Genomic DNA, 6043 nt, shown 5'->3' on the forward strand with positions numbered 1-6043 from the left:
AGAGTACTATTTGAATTGGCCTTAATTAACTCTTAATACAACAAAAACACCAACAGTAAGAAATACTTTTACAGCACTTAACATGTTCCAGGAACAATTAAAGTACTTTACATTTATTAACTCACTTAATTCTCACCAAACCCCTATGAATTAAGTACTATTTTAATCCCATTTTATGAAGGGGGAAAGAGGCAAAGGAAGGGTGAGGATTAGTAATTGTGATATTCATTCTTTCCTACCAAGTCTACAGGAAGGTGGAAGAGGTTAACCGAAAAGGAGAGTCTATTATGAATATTGCAGACGGACCATCCTCGTTGTTTGACAAATAACGTACAAAACCCCCAGTTATTCTTTAACACTCTTAAACTTCTCCCTCTCTCACCTTGTGTTATTTTTCATTTTGTTCTCTCCATTTACACTCATTGATAACCCTCCATCCCTCAAGATTCCTCACAGAGGTTGTGTCCTTAGAAAGTTTTCCTGTTAATCCCTTATATCCCCATAGAAAAATATTATAGTTTCCTGATAGTACTGATATTATACTGCCTTGATATTTATTTGTGTCTATTTCTTATTATATTATGAGCAGCAAAGGAAATGAATAATGTCTTTTTCATTTTTATTTTCTTCATTCATTCCTTATTGCTACCCTGCCCTGCAACCCTGTTGCCTACTACATATTTTTCATACTGTAGGCATGCCTTAAGCATTTATAAAATAAGTAAATCAGTGATTACAGCAGCAGATTTTGTTATTTCCATTTCACAAAAGTGGAAAAGAGGTAGCCTTTTCAATAAATGTGAAAAGAGAAAGAGGAAAAGACAAATTTTGAAACAATGGCTGATTATAAAAGAGGGGAAGCTTGCAGATGGAAGAAAAGGATGAATGAAAAAAGGAATAAATTATGAAAAAGAAATTAAAGAGCAATAAAAATAGGGGTTGAAATAAAATGTGATTGGAACAAAAGATAAAAATAGAAAAGAAAACATAGCTGTCACTTGGAGAAAAGGAGTTGTAGAAATGAAAGAAAGATTAAAAGAAGTAAAATACAAAGGAAAAGAAATATATGAAAAAATAAGTGAGAAAAACATGAGACAATAGAGAAGAGAGTAGTGAATAGGCATTTTAAAATGTCTCACTTGTGGGAATAAATCTGCAACTGGGCCACCCTAGCAAGTCCTTCTTAGTAGAAGTCATGAGTCAGATGATTTGTTTTGGCTTAATTCCTCACCCAGGGCGACAAGTCTTCATATAAGTATCCCAGACTCTGCACTGATTGATGATACTCAAAATGACGATCACGGAGGTGGTGAAATATTTGCTAATGGTGTTTCCAAAATATTTTTTAATATAATTTCCTAATTATATTTGCCCAAGAAATAATATTTAGCAAGAATGAGCTCCATTAAGGGTAGTTTGATATTTTCATACTATTTTTTAAAAAAATTATTTATTTATTTGTTTATTTTTGGCTGTGTTGGGTCTTCGTTTCTGTGCAAAGGCTTTATCTAGTTGCAGCAAGCGGGGACCACTCTTCATCTCGGTGCGCGGGCCTCTCACTGTCGCGGCCTCTCCCATTGCGGATCACAGGCTCCAGGCGCGCAGGCACTCTTCATCGCGGTGCGCGGGCCTCTCACTGTCGCGGCCTCTCCCATTGCGGATCACAGGCTCCAGGCGCGCAGGCTCAGTAGCTGTGGCTCACGGGCCTAGTTGCTCCGCGGCATGTGAGACCTTCCCAGACCAGGGCTGGAACCCGTGTCGTCTGCATTGGCAGGCAGATTCTCAACCACTGCGCCACCAGGAAAGCCCCATACTATTTTTGAGAATAAAGAAATATCTCAATTATTTCCACCAGTACGCATTGCACGCCCTCACGGTGCGGAGTTTTGCGTATGCATGCCTCCTAGGAGTTCGAGCGTGGCTCAGCTGTAGTGGTGAGACACTAGGCTCGCTGACATTCCCAGGTTGACCTGTGCCTCTAGCTCCCTCTGCTGTTCACGCTGTATTACTGCTGCGACCTGTGAATCCACGCGTTATTTTTGGCCGCTCAGTGAAAAATACATACAGCAGAAAAAGGCTCCTTATAAGAAAAAATGTCTATTAAAGAAAGATGAATCTCATTTTAAGAAGCCGCAAATGGTATTTAATTTGATTAATTTCCTAAATTCCACTATCCCAGCACTAGAATTGCTCATTCTTAGCAAAGCCACATCACTGAATATAGTACTTCAGAGAGTTGTTTCCTAGGATCAGATTTTTCTCACCTTGGTTAGTATCAGTTTTATATTTAGTAATAAGACATGAATGCATAGCAAGTGATTCTATTTGTAGATATGTTTTTTTTTAAAAGTGCCTACATGATGTTAAAGGCACATGATTTCTCTGAGTATTTCAATGATTCACTAGAACAACAGAGTTTTGTAATACACTTAGAGTATGGTTAATATTTATTTAAACATTTTTAAAAGGTTATTTTCTTACATTTTAAAAGTGTGGTCATTTCTGAGATCCTAGGAAATGATGCCAGCATTATAATATAGAATAAATTGCATTTATAATATGTATTACAATAACTATGTTATGTTATCGATATAAATTTTAATTTCTGAGAAAACTATTTCCATAGTCACTAATCCACTGAGTATTAAATACCCCCAAGAGGGATAAGTAAGCACTGTAAGACAGGCCACTAACATCCTACCGCTTAGGCAGGGCAACCAGTATAGAGGGAGAGAAGACAATGAAAGAAAAAGGGATGGGTGGGTTCGGGGGTAAGGGTAGGGGTGGGGAATGAAAGGAAGTGAAGAGGAAAAAGAAAGGAACAATTGGTGTATGTAGCAAAGGGGAATAGAGCACCAAAACATTTTTGCCTGGAAGATCATAGAAGGATGAGAATTTGGGTTAGTTGCACTCATATTAATCCTTTAATTCAATTTGACTTTATAGAGATGTTTATTACTATTATGAGAGAGCTTAAAAATTCATCAGACAAATTTAAATTTGGCTTTTCTAAGCTTTGGAATTAACCTTAATCAATGGTAAGACATGATTTTGAAAGTTATTTTAAACAAGTACTTTTCCTGTTATCAGAGCAATACTTATTCTTGTTAAAAGAAATAAAATAATAAGAAGGGTAAATAATGAAAATTAAGAGCCCTGTGGCTCCCTTCCCCATCTCCACCCGTATTACTCATCAAGAGGCATAAAATACACACACACACACACACACACACACACACACACACACACATTTGTATTTGGCACTCACAATATACCAAGCAGTACAGTTGGCCTTCTATATCCACATGTTATGATCTGTGGATTCAATCAACCCTAGATCAAAAATATTAGAAACAAAAATCCAGAAAATTCCAAAAAACAAAACTTGAACTTGCCATGCACATGTAACTATTTACATGGCCTTCACATTGTATCAGATATTATAAGTACTCTAGAGATGATTTAAGTATACACGAGGATGAGGTAGATTATATGCAAATATCACATCATTTTATATTAGGGATTTGAGTGTCTTGAGTATGATTTTGATATCCGAGGAGGTTACAGAACTAATACCCTGAAGACACTGAGGGATGGTAAGGGATTTTACGTATATAAACTCATTTAATCCTCACAATAAACACCATGAGGTATGTACTATTATCGTTCTTATTTTACAGACGAGGAGATAGGCATAGTGGTTAAGTTAATTTAGCTCTCACACAGTAGATCTCTATCGCTAAAATATGCTTATATATCTATTGCTAGATTTATCATTTTTATTCTTTATTGACTTCTTGCTATGATAGATCAGGATTTAGCTCATTTTTGCCAAGCTTTCCAGTATTCCCCTGCTTCTCAGTATATTTTTATCAAAAATTTAATCTTCTATGTAGTAGCTTTAGTTTAGTTTAGCTAGTATAATTTTTTTACTATCTTGATTTCTTGTTTCTCCAACTATAGAGTATCTTTTGACACTTCTCTATAAACACAAACAGTAGCCCTGTTCTTCAGTTTTCCTAGTTTCCCTTCCGCCTTCACCTTTTATCACTGAACTTTTACTTTTTTCACGGTTCACACCACATACATTCTATGCTATAACCACGATAATTTTATACTTTGTCCATAAGTTGATTTTAAAATATAAAATTCAGTAGACACTGTTCATGTTATTAATGATTGTGTAAAATATAAATGTCCTTCACTGAAGAGGCAAGTAGTGCATTATATTTATATTTCCTTTTACAATTGTTTCTTTCTTGTAGAGTTTCTAACTGGTTTTGTTTTTTCCTTGATCATTTGCCTTTACTATATTTTACATTTTGTTCAAACTACCCATCATGCAGTCTATGATACTGTGAACATTTTTTTCCCGCCAAGCTCTCCTGCTTGGAGCCCTCCATCATCCTCATGATTAGCCAATGCTCTTCTGATGCTCCACTGTCATCCTGTGGCTTATCTTTACTGCCCTTCTGAGAAGAAGCCACTCTTTGCTGGTATTTTACTTTTTCTTGGATTATCCCTTCTTTTTTTTGGGCATATATCCTAAAAGGAATTTCATCAGAAAGCACCATGGTAGCTGAACTTTCTGACTGCATACATGTCTGAAAATATTTCTTGTTTCTGCCCTCACAGTTCATGGATGGTTTTGCTGTATACAGACTTTAAGGTGGAAAATCATTTTCCCTCAGAATTTTAAACATTCATCCACTGGTTTCTATCATCAGGTACCGCTGATAATTCTGATGACAGTCTGTGTTTTGTTCCTTTTATGGAATTTGTTTTTATTTCCACACTAGAAATTTAAAGTATATTCTCTTAGTTTATTGTTTTGAGGTTTTAAAATGCTATGACTCAGTGAATGTCTTCCTTTTAGTAATTGAGCCAGGCATATCATTGAGCAGACTTTCACTGAAGTACTTTAGCTGTAAGAGATTTCTTCTAGGATGATTATTAGTATTTATTATTATTATCACCTCTCTTCTATGATCTCTGTTCTTTCTAATGTTGGGCATCTTGTTTTATATTTTCTATTTCTTGTCTTTTAGTCCTATTACGCTGGAAGATTTTTGGTATTCATATTTTAATTTGACATATATTGTAACACATTTGCTTTCTGATATTTAATCTTTAATAGCATCCTGTTCTTGTTTTTTTTTTTGCTTTATACATGCAATAGATATGGTATCTTCTTGAATATTTCTGAGGATACAAGTTTTTTTTTAAATCCTCTTGTTGAGGAATTACCTCTGTTTTTCCTAGAGTCATTTTTGCTTATTTTGATCTTTCTCATTCATAGTGCAGGTTTTTTTCTTCAGATATTTGGTGGTTCTTGCTTGTTCGTTTATATTTTGGAAAGAGGTAATAGAAAAGCTGAGTGAGTTTTTGTCAAAGGCTGTTACTGCCCTGACAAGCCTTGTTGAAGGTGTGTGGGTGTGGAGATGAACATTATAATTTGGGACTCTTAAATGTCAGAGTTCCAACTCCTACACAAGCTGCCCTACTTCTTCTCAAGCACTGTATTCAATTTTTATAGAGAAGAATGGCTACTTTTACTACTTCCTTTCTTCTTTTCTCCCTCCCTCCCTCCCCCACCTCCCTTCCTTCCTTCCTTCCTTCCTTCTTTCCTTCTTCTTTCTTTCTTATTTTTTTCTTCCTTTCACCCAGCTTTGAGATGAGGGTGAATGCTAGGTAATTGGACCTTCTGAGAAAGATGTTGGCTGAGAGAGGAGGGTGTAGGGGGAGATAACTTGTTTTCTCTGAAGTCTTTCAATGAACCTCTTCGTTTTTAGCCCAGGCCTCACTTCTGCTCTCCACTGTAGTTGGCACTTCAAAGTTCTCAGTCATCTGGATTCCACTGGGCAGATGAGCTTTCTTCCACAGCTCACTCTGTGTGCATACTTATAGCATCTTCCTTTGCCTTAATTTATCAGTCATTGGTTCATCATCATCTGGTTCAGTCTTCCCAAAATTTGCTGCAATCATTTGGTGAGTGCCACACTTTCAATACTTTCTCATTGTCCATGTATATCATTTTTGTGTA

This window comes from Physeter macrocephalus, chromosome 10, assembly GCF_002837175.3.
Source record: "Physeter macrocephalus isolate SW-GA chromosome 10, ASM283717v5, whole genome shotgun sequence".
NCBI lineage: Eukaryota > Metazoa > Chordata > Mammalia > Artiodactyla > Physeteridae > Physeter > Physeter macrocephalus.